The 18,473-nt window shown below is 25.3% G+C and overlaps 1 long non-coding RNA gene across 2 annotated transcripts in view; it reads left to right on the top strand.

Moving 5' to 3' along the window:
• Positions 1–18,473, top strand: part of LOC129615322 (uncharacterized) — a 108,772-nt gene that overhangs the window by 40,740 nt on the left and 49,559 nt on the right. For both annotated transcript variants that reach the window (XR_008697448.1, XR_008697447.1), the window contains one exon: positions 16,502–18,017. This is a non-coding gene — a long non-coding RNA (uncharacterized LOC129615322). The remainder of the gene's footprint in view (positions 1–16,501; positions 18,018–18,473) is intronic.

Genomic DNA, 18,473 nt, shown 5'->3' with positions numbered 1-18,473 from the left:
ATTAAAAATTATCTTCTTCGAATATGTCAGTATAGCAAATTCCCTTAAGAAAGCATCTTCAAGAAATTACCCGACAGTTTATTATAGTAAACCATTATTTTCTTTTAAAATAAGAAATTTCTTGAATCTTAAATTAATTTTTAATTTTTTTAAAATAATTTCCTGAAAATTTTATAATATAAAGTTTTGTATTCTTAATTGCACTTAATTGTATAATCATACTTCTCAAGAAAATATTATGGAATCATCATTAAAAAGTTTTATAAAAAACCGATCGAAAATTTTCAAATAATCTTTTATAAGAGTCTGCTAGAGAATTAAAATAAATAAAAGTCACTGATACTATGCTTGATTTAAGTTCAACAATATTTTTTATATCGCGGAAATAAGAAAATTATTTTCTTTTTTAATAAATTTTACAATAAACAAATAAAAACGAAAAAGAAAGAAAATTGTTTGCTCTTCTTATTTTATAATTTCTTAAGTAACACAGAAGTGTGCCTTCACGTTAAAAGAATTGAAATATATTTAAATTTCAAAGAAGTGTGAGTACTTTTTCAATTTAACACGTAATCAATTCACTCTGCGCTCTTTTAAAATCTTCACAAATCAAAAATGTGTTATTGAAAAATTTCATTAACAATCATACAAACACTGTTTACGTTATGTAAGTATTTATGTATATATATGTATATAATTTTCTTTAAGTTTTTTATGGAATAAATGAGAGATTTGTAAAAAAGAAAGGCGCCTTTAAATATTTAAAATAGAATTTTCTTTGCTATATGGTGAAAATCTATTAAATGAATTAAATGAGGTTAAAAAAGCAAAATTTTACGGGGTAAGAACATTTTGGAATTTTTCTAATTTAAATGAATATACAAGTGTAAATTTGTCAGTGTTGATGATGAGATTGTTTTCTTATAAAGTTTTCAATCATACTTTTTTTCTATTTTTAATTTCATATTTTTCCTTATTGGAATAAGACTCGATAATTTGTGGAAAATAATCGAGTCTGCAAATCTTGGGGCATTGTCAAGACTTCTTACTTCTAAATGAAACTGGAAGCTTTAGTATATCCGAGATGTAGGCAATTATTTACAAAATTTGTTACGTACAAGTTTGTTCACCGATTCTGCTTTAATCCTTTTCAAATGTTGTAAACTCAAAATTTGTTTGCCACATTAGTTCAAAAATAATTAGAATTCAATAAAAAATGTCTTAAAAGTTGAATAATGTTTACCAATTGTCTCATTATTGAACGTATAACTCCAATGAACGTATTATTTCGTAACTACTTCCCGTTTACTACCACTCAGTTTTAATACATAATAATCATCCGCTACATACTCGTATTATTGTAGGAATTTTAAATTTAAAAAGTTTTGTAAAATTTTTAGAAAAATTTTTTTTATCTCAAAAATTTAAGGTATCTTCATAATTAAAGTCTGAAGTTTTAAAATTCACCTTAAATGTCATAAAGTTTTGCAATATTTTAAATTTAAATTTGATCATAATTATGCGATGTTCAATTTTCGGCAAATATAAAAATAAATAATTTTTTTTTTGAGGTATAAAGTGTTTAAGTGAAATGAATATTCGCCTGTTAAATCTTTAAGATTTTTTTATATATTTCAAAATTTTAATATTAAAACTTCTTAATTATTTAAAATGATTTTTTAAAAAAAATTGAAAAAGTCTAGTTCGAGTTAAAAATATAGGAGTAAGAAACTTGGAAGTAAAGTGTAAAAGATTTTTAAACTAAAAATTGAATTCGTTATCAAATGAGGTACAGGATCCAAGAACATTAATAATTCAACTCATTTATCTGATCGCATAACCTGAAAAAGAAATAAGAATTTAATTTGTAAATAAGAAAGGATTTGTTTAATATGACCTATGCCATTTATATACCATTGAATCATATTTACAAATAACAAAGAAACCCACTTTCATTAGATATGGTGAATTTCTTTTACATTATACAAAAATGTTGGAACAGCACGTGTATTCAAAAAGGTGATCGCAGCATTCACTTGCAGACAGACGAAAGACCAACAATCGTTTCTATTCAAATAATATTGTTGTTTGAAATTCGGTGAAAAAAAAAATGTTGAAATTCAGCTAAATTAAATTCAAAACGTATAAGAATGCCGCTTTTATTTAACAGAAAAAAGAATCTTCCGAACTCTATAACTTAAAGGATCATTCAATTGAAACGCTGACTTTTGATTGAATTCTTAAGTTTGAAATACACTTGAATGGTTTGATATTAAAATGAAAGTGAACGACGGGTGGTCGGTCGGGTCAGTCAGTAAATGACCGCAATATGAAAAATTTCAATGTTTTTTTTTTTAATTTTTTATGAATATTTTAAATAAAGAATTTCAACTCTTATACTTCTGTTTGATATAGAAAGTGAATTGCAATAAGGAAATTGAAATTCCAATATTTTATTGTTTTCTCCTTTGCAGTCTATCTTTATTGAATGCTTCCACTTTTATATCAGATCGAAATATTTCTTTACCTCCACTCTTTCTTTGATTATTTTGTTTTAATTAAAATATCAAATTTAATGTACTAACATTATTTATATTTTAAGAAGGCACTTCTCAAAAATAATCAAAAGTAATCCGTAAAATTTCTTTTATGGAAGTAAAATTTCGATATACGAAGTTGAGGTCATAGTAGTTTGGTACACATAGGTAGCAATTGCTTAGGATAATTAAAGCACAATGTAACATGGGCTTTATGATGAAATTAAAATATCTGAAAAGTGTTTGTTCTCTATTAGTAATTTGCAGAAATTTAAAATTTGTCATTATAAGACCAATTATTAGAAGGTTTTTCCCTTAAATACATGTTTGTATTAAAATATGTAGGCTCATATAAGCGCACATTTACTTATCTATTAGATTAGAAAAAATATTAAAATTTATAAAACAAAATGGTATACTCTTATTAAAAAATGTTATACGTGTTATTGAAATTTCCTGCAATGATTTCAAAATTTATTCACATTTAACACGTTCTTAAATTTGCAAACGCTTTTTCAATATTAATTATTAATGAGCTCAACAAAAATTTGCATACTATGCCTACATATTTTTTTTGTACACAATTAACAATTACACCATAGTGATCTAATTTAGGGAAAATTTAAAATTTAGTGTTCCTTTGCTTGTGTATTTTGTAAAAGTCAAAATTTTTTGAAACCAACAATATAAAGGCAACTATTGGGATGAATGTAAATAGCTTTTCCACTGAATTACGAGTTTATATAGGGAATAATGCAGTTGGGCGAGAAAAGAAAACTATTTAACAAATAATCATTAACAAATCATTAATAAAAGTAAGTGATCCAAAGAAAAAAATGTTCCAAGTTATATATTCATATTTTTGAGGAGTTGTCTGTTAAAAGTCAACTGTGTAATCACTAATTTTAAGCACTTTTCCAAAAAAAAAGGTATTTAGTATTATATTACAGGACTTCTTAAACTGTGGGTCGCTACTTAGACTACTGAAAGGGGGTAAAAAAATTGTTACAAAAGTTTGTTTTTTCTATTGAATAAATACATATATATAGTTTTATGTCATTCTATTTATTGTGTTTTATTACGACCGATATCCCATCAACGTTTTCAATTATATGTGAAATGAATGAGTACGTATTCTTTAATCCTTATTTTATTTACATTGTAAAATAGTGCGATATTACATCTAGATCTACGGTTAATATATATTTCATTATATGGAGGAGGGGGTCGTTTAAAATTTCCTAAGCTTGAAGGGGGTCGCTATATAAAAAAGTTTAAGAAGCCCTGTTATATAACATTTACATCTGAAGAAGATAATGTTTTGATTATTCGTTGTACCGAAAATATAAACACTTGCTAGATTCCGCAAACGTTGAAAGGTTCTTCTACACACTTCTGCTACCGCAGTACTGACCTGTTTCTAAATTAATCGTGACCTGTTTTTCTAAATTTTTTGTGTTGTTTTTCTTCTAGACCGCAAGTTGATAGGTATTTTCCAAATCATCATTGTGTGCAAGAGCAATATGGGCTTCAAATCACAAAATTCACATTATTTTTTAATAAATTTTTTGAGTCACTTTTCCTTTTTTCACTTAGTCACTTATTGCACCGTTTTATTTACTTTTTAAGTTGAAACCTTCATTGTCATTCGATTTGCGTTCTTTTCAATTCGTTTTTCGGCGTAGTCGTCTTCCAATATACTCGTTCTTAAGTGAATAAAACAAGTGAAATAAAAAAGTGAGATATTTTTCGATGCTTGTTTTGAAAAAAATAATAAATATTTTGCGAATTACCCTTTTTGATGTTGATTGAAATCGATTCTGATTTCGTTCTGCTTCTATTTAAAATTTCTTTTGTAAATTTATTGTTTGTAATGTTTAACACGTTTAAAATAATTATTGTACCATATTTAGTAATATGAGAAGCACTATGAAAATATTTCGAATACATTACATGTATAGTAATAAACGATGAACTTCCTAATTGTTTCTCATGCTGATAAAGTTTTCAGTAAAAAATAAAAAAAAACAAAGAAGCATAAATTCCTATAAAATTGAAGCGTACGTAAAACTGAGATTTTTTTCATGTTAAAATGCAGAAAATTTTCATTTTTTAAGAACACAAACGATAAAAAAATAAAATGCCAATGAAAATAGTGGAGAAAGAAATATAAATAGCGTTTTTTATTACACTTTAGTCTAATTGATTGTTGGTGAATTATGAAAATATTAAAATAAATTTCACTTAATTTAGCACGAAATATTGCGAGAATTAAAATGGGAACGCTTGCTTTAGTTGTTGGCATAAAAATAATGCAATAAAAATTTTTTAGGAGTCATGTTTTTTTTGCTATTCCTTTCTGTTTTATTAAATAAATAATAATTAATGTTGTGTGCGTGTATATTTGAAAAATGAGACGTGAAAATATTTTAAAATTAAATTTTCCAAATTTGAATTTAATTATTAGAATTTTGTAAATAGATCTAATATTTTTATTAATTGAACTTGTTAATTTATGAGGACAAAAATAATTGTATTTTGTGAAAAAAAATTGCAAATTCTAAAATTCTAAGTAAATCAAGTATTGTATAGAAGCAGTAGGAAAATCAGAAATAATGCAGCAATAAATTATAAAAGTAAAAGGATATTAGGGTTTTTAATTTTTAACATAGAAATATAAGAGTTGCAGTACGTATTTCGCGGAATTAAAATAATTTTTTGGAATTTTGAATAATAAATAAAATTTATTTTGAAATCAATTTAAAATAAAAGAGATTCGAATTCAAATCGACCAAGTTTAAAGTGATTCGAAGAACTGTTTTATAAATTTCATAATGAATTGTGGAAAATGAATATTTAAAACAAAAATATTTGATATTTAATTAAGTAAAATTGGTGTACAATTTCGAAGGAAAAATTATGCATTTCATTTCTTGTGTAAAAGTGATCTATATGAAACCATAATATAAAACCGGACAGAAAAAAGGAATTGTTTTTTGTTTAGCAATATTTTTAATAAACAAAAATAAGAGTTTTATGTGGAAAAGTTATACTATACAGTACAGTTGTAATGATTTTTTTATTTGTTTTCCTGGAAAACATCAAAGGAAAAACACAGGATTAAAGGATTTAATTTTTTTCCCACTTTTATTCAATTCTTCTAATAGAACATCTATCAGAAGAAAAACAAAATGGCGAGCGTCAAATTATTTTTTTAAAAATTTAACGTGTTCTATAGGTTTCTTGCACAATTTCAAGTCAAATAGTTTCAGGTTTAGTACCCAAACTAGAAGTACAAATTTCGATTATTTCCTTTATTTCAACTATGAAACGTTGCTTGCAATATGAAACTTCAATTAGTATCTGAACCAAATCTTGCAATTTGAAGAACTTTCATATTGAATATAAGGCACCAAAAAAAAAGCACCAAATTTATGAATTCACCAGTTTTTCCGTATCCTTATATTAGAGATAACTGAAAAATTGTAACTGAGCTTTACGATTCACTTTTTATCTAATTTTTAGGTATGATTTATGAATTTACGTGCAACCAAGATATTCGCTCGAATGGCTGCAACACAACTTCGTTTGGAATTTCATTATACGTAAAAAGCTGTTTAACCTATGAGAGTAACAGATAATTCAATCAAATTTCAGTAAATATTTGGAATTTATTGGTAAAATTAAAGTTAACTATTTTACGAATAAGGCCTGTATGTAAAAACTGTACGACTCTTAATCTAATCACAGATGAATATTGCACATCGATTTTTTAAAAAAATACGCAATTTATGATGAGCAAATGTGGGACTCTTTTGTTTATTACTTTTTTTTTGTTGTCGTAAATTTTTTAATTATATTTAATTAAACGATTTAAGTAATTCATTTTTAATTTTCGTGCCTAATTGATTGAAAGGATGATATAAATTTTTTTTTACATTTTTATATAAAAAATTAACGTAAACAGTTTTGTATATATGAGACAGAAAGAGAATTAATATTATTAAGAGGATTGGTTCCATCAATTATATCTCAAATCGGTTTTAAATATTATACTTTAAAATGGAATACTTAATTTAATAAAAAAAGTATATAAATAAATAAAATTTGAATTGATTCCGAAAATTTTAATTTTACAATTAAAGCCAATTAAAACTGTTATGGCGGATACTAATGAGATTTATATTAAGTATTTATTCTGTTTGTTGGAAAAAGTTCTTAAGTATTTGAACCCCAATGCAAATACAATAACATTATTGCAAACGTCGAGAATTCCGACAAACAAATTAATTGTTCTATCCAAAAACTGAAATACTAGAAAAAAACACAAAAAAAAATGAGTAAAAGATGAAGCTGAAATTAGTATCTGTTAGAAAAAAAACATTTAGCAGACATAATGCTGTCGAATATGCTATGTACATTGCATATAGAAGAAGCAATGCGAATCCATTCGGTTATAATAAATCCAACGATTAAATTTAATGGTAAAAAAAGTCTAATTTTTTTATATTTTTAGTTCTTTTTCAAAAAATGTTTGAAAACAAGTGCTTATTAGTTTCACTATGTTCATCCGTCCGCTCGTTTTCCCGTGGTTTTACAGTTGAAATTTTAAATATACTTAAATAGATCTTTACTAGAAATTTGCTTTCATAGAAGAAAATTTTTACTAAATGTATAAGTATATGGATGACCATTGACCATTGGTTTGACTCAACTTTATTATATGTATATAACTTCGGAGTTATTTTAATTAAGGAAACCCAAATTCGTCAGACTACAGAGTAAACTATCGAAAAAATTCCAATTTAAATTAAAGATAAAACGGAAAAATTCGGATTTGGTAGTTTTTGCACTCAGCTGCAGCTATTTTCTGTAAACATTTGCAGAAACTTTTAATTCCCTGATGCTCGTTAGAAAAATTATTTTAGTTAAAATAAAATAAACAATTATTAATATTAATACACACACCAACACACAAATACCTTTCGTAAGTTAATAGTTTTTTAATTCAACGCACCATTTACTCGGTTTCGGCAAATTTGAAGTGTTTGATAGTTTGGCTTAAATTTTTAGGACTACTAGAAGATATTTAAGCGTTTCCATACATATATTGATCGATTTATCATTGTGGGACCTAAAATATGATGGACATGGAATATCATAAAATAAACTTAAAATACATATCAATTTTTGCAAAAAACTTTTATAATTTAGCTAGAAAATAGCCTAAATTATTTCAAAATATAAAAGAATTAAATAAAAAAGGTTTTTAATAAAATTCTTTTAATTTAGCAGTCAACACATCTCTGATCTATGTTTTATATTAAAAATTTTTGTATTAAAAGTAATAAAGTAAGCAAGTCCGAAATCTTCTGACCTATGTTTCTATTCTCACAAGAGTGCGAAATACTAAATACTTCAGTAGATGACGACATTAAAGGAAAATATTACTGAAATTTTGTGAGAAACTTTTAGGTTTGCAATACTTTTTATGCGGACATTGACTAAAATAATTATTTTATAAAGTTAGTTTTATTTAATGTCATATTAATGGGGAAAAATAAAATTACAAATAGAAAAAACTCATTTGGCACAAAATAATGCCAAAGTCGAATTGCAGAACAAAATGGGCCTATCTCGCTATCTCTCTGTCGGTAAGAGCATGCTTAGAAACTATTATCATATACTCAGTTGCAAAATGTCGAAATTTTCAGCCGGCTGTATGTGTGTATTTAGCACATTTATATACGTTATATACATATATTTCATTATTGATAAACATTCAGCATAATTTTTATTCTTTTTTTATTTTTTGTTGTAAACTACTAATTAAAATAAAAGCTAATTCGTAAAGGTGCATAAATGCATGTTTAATGGTACCATATAGATATATATATGTATACATATTTTTATATATTAAAATAACATTGTGAAAATTAAAATTTGTAATTAAAATATTGCGAAGGATTTAAGGTATCCAACATTAAAACTGCATAATATTTTATGGTCCAATTGGTTGCGTTCATAAAATTCTAAAAATTCTAAGAAATGAAAATAAAATTTTACATATACATTATAGAATTTTATTTTACCTAAATGGAATTAGGATAACAAAATTCGCTGAATAGAAATCATTTTAATTAACCTTACATTACAAAAGAATAAAAAAAAATAAGGTAAAAATCTAGTGAGTGTTAAATTGGCAGTTATAGTAGTAATAATAAAAGTCCAGAATATATATACCTTCGACCTACACTGCATGGTCTGTGAAAGACGAAACATTTCCTGGGTCACCGAATTTTGAACAATTTTTTAATACAGTTTTTCATAAATAAAATTGTGAACAATTTTCCAGGAGTAACAAAAAATTATAGCAAAAAAAAAAAACAAAAATAATAACAAAAATTGGTTTTAACTTGAAAAATATTTATGGACTGAATCAATTATATGAGTCGTGGATTATAAAAAGATCCACAGTAAAGTAATTTAAAATTTTCGAAATTATTTAATTTTACTTCAAATCAGACGTTGAAAACATTTTTGTATTATATTTGGTATACCGGAAACTATTACATTATTGAAATGATAGTCAAATTTTTTAAATCTAATTAGTATTCTCAAATACATTCTGGTAAAATTTATGAGCGGTTCTCTTATTCATTTTGTATACCTATATAGCCTTTTCGAAAGAAAAAATTAAGTACTGAAAATATGGTGAAAATACTCATGAATCTTCCTTATCAGACTGAGATGATACTCTTAGAAACAATATTCTGTCCGAGTTAAATCCGCCGGGCGCTTCAAGTTCCTCAGGTTCTAGAGTAATTGACTTGAAAAGAGTATTGTATCGGATGCAAAAATAAATCCAAATGTGTCAGAGTGCATTTTGATCCCAAAATACAATCTATAATTCACATGCATTTTGTGAAAATTAAAAAAAATGCGATCATATTACAGCCAGCTATTATTTTTAATCATTTTGGCTAGATTTGACAAGTCTACGAAATTTCTAATCTAAAAACTAATTCAATTCTATTTTACAACAATTTGATTGTACATACATAGTGTGAGATCGAATTGAATTGTTAATTCATAAACTATGTGAAATTAGAACTGAATTTGAAAGCTCGCCTAAACAATACGAAATAATTTTTAATTGTAAATTCATTCAATAATATACTATTGGCCCGTACATGAAAAAGGTTTACCATTCCGTTGCTTTAGAGTGTTCAAGCAAAGCTGAATGGAAAATAGTTAAAAAAAATTAAATAACTATGATTTTTGGATTTTTACATAAATTTTTGTTTTAAAATTTTTTATCCCCTCTTATTATATTATATTTTTATACTACAATTTTTCTCCATTATGGCGTTAGTTAAATTTTCTAAATTTTTGGTTTTTGTTTACAAAATTTCATTTTGTTTTTCATTTATTTTATACTTGCAAATTATTGTTGTAGAAAATACTTAGTAGTTTTTTTTTCGCTTAAAATTTATGCATTTTGTAATATAATTGAAAACTTTTATTTTTGCTTTTAAAAATAAATCCAAATTTTTCACTTTATTGCAGTGAAAAACTTTTCATATCAGTAAATGAGTTTTTTATGCAAAACAATTTTCTTGTGAAATGAAAAATAAAAGAAAAGTAGAAAATGAAAAATATTTGGTCGGTCGTCTATTGGAACAAAATATGGACATTTATAAGAAACTTTTTGCTTGGTCCTACATCAACAACCTTCGCGAATGTTTGGCTAACTGAACAATATAAAAACTTAAGAATTCAATTAGTATGAATTTTATTTTTAAATACAAAATTTAATTTTAACCTACTACTGTGTGTAATTTCCAAAAAAAATTGCTTCTAATTTAATTGATCAGGAGAAATACATGCAAAATTTTTAACTTGAAATTTAATTGAGTCAAAAAATTTCCTTTCAAATTTTTGTACTTTGCATTTCAAATGTATGAAGAATTTGATAATGCCAAACATATAAATTTTTTTTATGTAAATTGAAAATATTTTTTTGCGCTCCTAATTTGACTTTTAAGTGCAGGGATTCAATATGGCTATTAATAAACAAAAATATTTCGTAAGAACAAGTTTCTTAAATTATAAATAGAAAATGCTTTTAAAATGGGTAAAGCATAAACTGAAGGTGAAAAGTAATGAATGAGCAAATTGAATGTTTTTAATAAAATTTTATACAATTTTGTAAAATTTCATATATTTCGAAAAAATGGGAGATTTGAATAATAACAACACAATTTTCATAAGTGGCTCGAAAATACCTTTTGCGTATAACACGAAACCATTAAAATAAAATTTTCAACAAAATTTAAAAAAGTTAAATATTAGATCATAGGTTGCACTTAAAAATTTAAAATGGCGCAATTCTAACCAAAGGCAACGAAGTGCATGTCATTTTATATTTTGCCACACGGATTTCTATTTCTATTTCTATCATGATTTTGATGGAATCCCAAATTTGTTATCCTTAAATTGATTCTAAAGTGCTTGAATTTTTTGTGATCAGAAAATTTTTTTAATTTTCCTTTAAATACCTGATCATTCTATAACGTACAGCCATTTGTCATATATAACACAGGATTAAGTAAACTAACAATATTACTTCTCTTATCGTTTTAATCAAAAATTAAATCAGAGTCGTTTCAGTTAAGTAACCCAATGATCTATTCGATACTGCTGTTAAGGGAGCGTGCACATTATTTATAAATATATACATAATATTAAAAAATAAATAACTTTAGGTAAAATACCGAGATTTTAGAAATGGTGTAGGCAGAAAGAGAATAAATAGAATTAAAATTTTCAATATCAAATCTAAAAATTCATGCGATACTTAAGTATTTGAATTTAAAATTTTTATTTTAAAAATTAAACAAGATAAAATTAAAAGGATTTTTATTTTTTAATTTAAAACCTTTTTGTTTTTTTTTGGTCTTTTCTATTTCCGCCTCTCTTCCTCTTTATTTTCCGAAGATTATTCTACTATTTAAATAACCAATCTACTGACTTTTTGGACCGTATATTTTCGTTAATTTAACTGATGGAATGGATAAATAAGCAACCATTGACTTGAATAATTTGTGTTTTCTGAATTGAAAGTAAAAAATTAAAAGAAAATAGAGAAAAGAAAGATAAACAAACTGAAAGAAAAAAAAAATAAAAAAATTAAATTAAATACCAAAAAAAAAAAAAATAAAAAATAAAAAAACTAAAAATAAGTGGGATAGGACTAAAGAACAAAACTTCTTTATCAAAGGACTAACGTAACAAACAAACAACAAATACACAAAAAAAAATAGAACAATTTATATAAAAGGATAATGGAAGCAACTAAACATAAATAAACAGACAAAGAAATTGAAGTAAATTTACTCTCCAAGTGGACAAAAATTTTTAACTTTTTACTTTTCATCTGTTATCTTTGTATTTTCCATGATTATTGCTTTTAAAAATACAAAAGAAACCTTTACAATAAAAAAACAGTGAGTCCCTTTTTTCCACTTTTAGATTCTTTTTCGTTCTTTTTTTTTTGTCTTTTTGTTTTACAGTTGTATTTTTTTCTCTAATGATCATCACGATTATATGAGCAGATAGCCTGCTACTAAATAAAAATAAACAAAAAAAAAACAAATTTAAAATAATGAGTACGAAAAATAAAAACCTAAAACAAAGGAATTTTCAAATAAAAACATTAATAAAAAAAAAAGGAAATTTAAATACTCACAGAAAAAAGGATTCTATGCAATTTTACTGAAAATTAAATAGTACCGAACGCAAATAGAAAATGCGTAACGCAACAATTTGGTATTCAAAATGTCGGCGAAATTATTTAAAATTACAGTTTTTTGCAAAAAATTGTGTTGTGCCGAACCATTTTGTGGCTTACAGCTTACCTCAAAGCTTAGTTTTAATTTTTTAATTGAAGGTGACATTATACTCATATTCGTTCTTTCGAACATTCGGTTTTATAGCAAGTTTAGTATTGTAGTTTTAATAGTATACTTTCTTTGTAACATTTAATTTTTTAATGACACCGCGTCATCGAAATGGAATATACTATTTTATGTAAATTTTTAAACCACAGTAAACGAAAGAAAATAATACCAAATTCCAGTCATTCAAACGACTGAAAATAACGAAAATATAAAAATTGGATGTTTCTCGATTCTATTACTTTGCTTCTGTACTTGTAAGGAGGTGCAAGTGGCTTTCGATGAAAGTTTCTAATAACTACTAAAACTACTTCGAAATTAATGTCTTCTTTACAGGTTTATTGTTTACCAACATTTGAAAAAACTATATACATAAAAATCTGTAAAATTATATTTATAGTCTTTTTTAATTTATTCAGTTTTCGATTCCAAGACTTCAATGTTATGCCACTCTCCTGGTCGAAATATCACCAATTTCATGTTTAGAATCTAAAGGTGGAATCGACGATATATCGCCAATATAAGGAAAATATTACGACAACGAAAATAATTCAGTCTTCTTGACGTCAACTAATGCAAAGAGAATCACTCAAAATATAAAAACACAAAAAATTAAACAACAAAAAAAATCACATTATATAAATACATGAAAGTTATTCCGTAATACCAATAACTTTTGATTGTTAAAAAGAAAAGGTGACCTTTGCAAAAAACCAAATTGAATGTTGTATATTGAGTTATTCATAGTAATTTCTCTCTATTTTCAATAAAAACTAAATATTTTAATTGTACTATATGTACAATGAACTACACAATTAAAGAACGAATTGTGGCTTAATTTTTATTGACATAAAATAAATGACGGTTTCCAAATATGTGTGTATGTCTTAATTCTATAGGTCACCTAATGGTTAAGTATCTTTAAATTTAAAATAAAATGAGCTAAAAGAGATTAATTATTAAAGTCTTTATGTACATATATATGTATGTTTTGCATAAGTATTTTCCTTTTTAACAAAAAAGGGTTAAAATTGAGGAAAAAGAAAATATTTTTTAACCGTTATTTTTCTTATAAAGTTAATTTTCCATTCTCTCCTTGTTGTCAGTGCAAATTCATTTCACTTTTTTTTGCTTGTTTTTATTTTTTATAATTTTTTTTATAAGTTAATTTTTTCATATCTATTTTTTTCTCCCATTTGATTCTCTTCGTTTTATACACGTCATATTCAACTTAACTGCCATCTCACTTTTACTTTTCCTTTTTTACCCAATATGATGATGATTTGCGTAGTGTATGCAGAACTGTCGTTTTTGCTTCAATTTAATATTTCTTCTGCAATCCAACAACATTCAATGCTATACTGAACTTTGCTTCCATTCGCTGAAATATTTCCATTGGAAAAACATTTTCTGTTTTTATACCCGTACGAAAGTTTGTTCGTATTGAAATTTCGCCCAAGCAAATATTTAATAAAACTAGTTGAAATTTCTTTATTTGTGGTGGTAGCTGCTATACAGCTTTGAAATTCATTTATATTATGGAAACTATTGAAATTAGAGTGTTGAAATTTTGTATCAATTAATAAAAAATCTGAAGTACATATGGAACAATGTGACAATCAACAGACATCACTTAAAATCATTCGTTCGTTCCATCTATTCTCGTTTGTTTTTTAATATTGAAAGTTTGAGATCGAAATTTTTGTGCAGTTCAAAATAAAAATAAATTTAAATAAATTTAAAAAAAAAGTTAATGCGCTTCTTAGTTTTTGATCTGGAAATATAACACTGGCGAAATCATATTTTTACCATAATTATCAATAAAGATCATTATTTCAGTATAATAAAAGGCGAGTTCAGTATAATTGTCCTAAATTTAAATAAATTTATGTATTTAGATAATATAATCTTTTTTCAAAAAGACTCATCAAAATATATGAAAAAGAAATCTGTTGTGATATAACCGGATCAATACATCTTCTTCATTTCAACACTTTATTATAAAACGGCAACACTGAGTGTATGCCTACCTTAGTTTTCGTTTCTCTTTTTGTTTATTATCAAAAAATTTAAAGCTTTTGAAGCTACGATTTTGCTAAGAAAAACTAAAAATTGGAGAAGAAAAACGAAAATTTAAAAAAACAAAAAGAGAAAAAATAATTTCCTACATTTATTTTTCTTTCGTTTTCTATTTTTCTCTCTTTTTTTTTCTGTTTTCATTAAAGATCCTTTTGACCAAAAACAAAATAAGAAAAAAAGAATATAATTTATTATTCCGAGTAATTGAATTTGAATAACAAAGTACATAACTTATAAGAGTAGAAAAGTGAAAAATAAAGAAAAAAAAAATCTGATGTGGTCAGCACATAACCGACCGCAATGTGTATTGTTTAGTTAAGTGAAAGTGTTACAGAATATTATAGAAATGTCTGTTAAATACTTCTTTCCAATTTTTAGGACATTAGTAAGCTTATAGTTAACATACTTAGAAAAATATAAATTTGGCTCTTAGTAGAGTTTCGCTTTGTGCTACCCGAACTCCCTGAAAGGCTCACCAGTTAGTTTCGGTAACAACCAGAACTCAAATATCAAATTTCAAGAAACTCCATCAATTCGTTCCGTAGATATGATGAAAAATGTAAAATCGGCCCGCAGATCAGTTTTCGAGCCCTGATCTTTCCAAAAAATAATTTACATGTTCATTGTTTTAATACAAGGAATTCAAATATTAAATTTCAATGAAATCGGTTGATTATTTCTCTTTATATACACAAAAATGTATATTTGGCCCGTAGTAAACGTCCAGTTGCCGATGCCTGATTTGTTCCAAAAGCTAGGAATTTTCACGGACGGTCAAACAAAGCTTATATATGAAATTTCAAGTAAATCGGTTGAATATTTTCTTCAAAATGGTGAAAAATGTGAAATCGGCCCGCAAATCAGTTTTCGAGCCCTGATCTTTCCAAAAAATTTATATGTTCATAGTTTTCATAAGAGGAATTTATATATTAAATTTCAATGAAATCGGTTGATTATTTCTCTTTATATACACAAAAATGTATATTTGGCCCGTAGTAAACGTCCAGTTGCTGACGCCTGATTTCTTCCAAAAGTTAGGAGGTTTCATCGCCGGAAGAGCAAAACTTATATATGAAATTTCAAGTAAATCGGTTGAATATGTTCTTCAATATGCTCAAAAATGTAAAACAGGCCCGCTAAAAAGTGCAGTTCCCGAGGCCTGATATATACCAAAAGTTGATCGATCCGTGCCATGGTGGAAATAAACTTACATATAAAATTTCATTAAAATCGGTTCAGCCGAACTTGAGATACACGCGTGCACACACAGACCGACAGACCGACAGACCGACAGACCGACAGACCGACAGGTTGCTAAAAATAGTTTATTTACACTTCCCTACTATGGAGAAGTACGTTCCCACCGAAAACTCGATATGCAAAATTTGTTGCCATCACATAACCTACCTATTGTTTACACAATACGGTCGGTAATAACAAGTATGGGGATGAGAAAAGAAGATGCAAAGAAACAAAGTGAAACACAACACAGCCAACATAACAAATGAACATTTCTTTAAATTTTTTAGGGGAGTTTAGTAGTGTACTGCTGTACAAATTCGACATAACAAATGACATATACACGTATAAGAAATTTTTTTATATATATATGTATATATACATGTATGCATGGTTTATGTATGGATATGTATGTGCACATAAAACAAAAAAATTTGTTTATAAAGAAATTTATTTAAATAGAGTTAAAGAAAGGAAGAAAACATAGCAAATGAAAAAAGACTTTTTGACTAATAATAATAAAAAAAAAAATCAAAAATAATAAAAGTAAAAACAAAAGAGAGAAATGAGGGAAGACAAACCGGTTTCTGAAATTGTTTCTTTTTTTATGTTTTACTTTTTTCATTTTTTTTTTTCTTTTGTTATTTCTTTAATCTATTGTTGGTTTTTTTTTTTGTTTTATTATAGTGATTGCTGGTCCTGTGAAATTTCGACATCATTCCGAATTAAATATTAAAATAAGAAGAGAACTGGAAGAGAAAAACTCTAAGTGGTATGATACAAATAAAAAATAGGAGAAAAAAAGGATAAAATAGGAGTAAAAGTTAAAAAAAAAAAATAAAAAAAAAAAAACAGAAAAATAAAATTAATTTGTTTTTTCTTCGTAACAAAAACAATAAAAACAAACGTGAATAACAGTCTTTATTCATTTAAAACTACAGCAAATGGACAACAAAAAAATTTAAGTAAACATAATAACAAAACAACTATGAAGAAAAAAACCTAAATTAAAACAATACTAAAAACACTTTAATAACAACAATAATAAACAGTGATTCTAACAGAACGTGTAAACATACACACAAACACACACAAGCACATTTTTATTCTAATAAAAAATATAATCATTAAGAGAAATTCGAAAATAATTGCTCTTACCAAAGAAGTGTTAGTGAATGAATAATGATGGTAAGCATTTAAAATAAGAAGGAAAATAAGAAAAAAGATAATGTTTTCATATTTTAAGTGAGAAAATAAAAAAATATGTAACAAAAATTAATTTGTTAATTAAATAAATATTTTAAACGATTAAATTAGATAGAATTTATTTTATAAAATTATTATTGTGCTAAAAACTAAATTATAAAACAAAAAATTTACATTATTAAGAGATAAAGATCCTTTTTTATATTATATACACACATAATAATATATTTGAATAACAAAAATATATGAGTGCAATAATAAGGTCAAGTTTACACCTGGCAGAATTTGAATTTGTCAAATTTAATAGCATTTTGGTAGGATTTTCATATTTAATTTTCGCGAAAATTCTTATGTATAAAACTACATTAAATTGATAGGATATTTTTTTTATTTTATTTTTCATTTTGAAATATTTCTTGAAGAAATGTGTGAAATAGTTATACACTATAAAGAAACATTTTAGAATTTAACTCAATATCTTAAATGAAATTGCAACCCCGTAAATAAAAGGAAAAACTTCAACGATATTTCACATTATACATACATACATATATAAATTTGAATTTACATATAATTCAGTTACATACATAATTATATTTGCAAAAATAATATTATGAATACAAAAAGAAAAAAATATCATAAAAATTATATTTTACAAATGTTACTTGAATTAAAAGAACTTGATTAAAATATTGAGAGAAAAAAATTAACAGCTACGAGTATTACAATTTTCAAAAATTACAAGGAGAAAATACAACAAACTTACCTACTTATAAATAAAAAAATTTTTAATTTTTACCTTACCACATATACATATACATAAAAGGCTGTGTGCATTTAATATTATTGAAATAATAACTAAGTATATTTTGAAATTTTTTTTCGAATACAAAAAACTATTAATATAAAAACTCTAAAAAATTAACAAAGCTAAAGGAAAGAACCGAAATGATGGCGAATTTAATGGAATTTTTCTTATTTCTTATTTTTATTCAAGGTAAGTCCTTTATTTAATTTTATTAGAAATTTTATATTTAATTTTATATTTGCATTTACCGTCGAGTAATTCTCAGTATAATAGTTTTCTCATTATTAATAGTTTTCTCAGTGTAACATAGAAACAAAAATTTGTAATTATAGTTTTATTGTATGCCTTTCATTTATATCAAAAGAATAATTTGGTTTTAATTTTGTAAATGGAATGTATTCTTTTCCCTGGCTTGCTATACATATTAAGAGGAAGAGATAGAGGAGATTTACAGTGTAATGTCTTCTCAATGCGTTAAGAGGAAATTTGGCGCTATATTTGTTATTTTTGATATAAAAATGGTAAACGTTGTTATAAATTTGGGTTGTTATACGTATAAATTTGTGCTAGTAATGGTGTAGCTGGAAATGAATTAGAGAAATTTAGTCTTCATATATTTGTATTATAGAAAATGGATTATTTTAA

The sequence above is a fragment of the Condylostylus longicornis genome, unplaced genomic scaffold (genome assembly GCF_029603195.1).
Source record: "Condylostylus longicornis isolate FDR11 unplaced genomic scaffold, ASM2960319v2 ptg000135l, whole genome shotgun sequence".
Lineage (NCBI taxonomy): Eukaryota > Metazoa > Arthropoda > Insecta > Diptera > Dolichopodidae > Condylostylus > Condylostylus longicornis.
The sequence above is the reverse complement of the archived record's forward strand: the minus strand, read 5'-3'. Positions and strand labels throughout refer to the sequence as shown.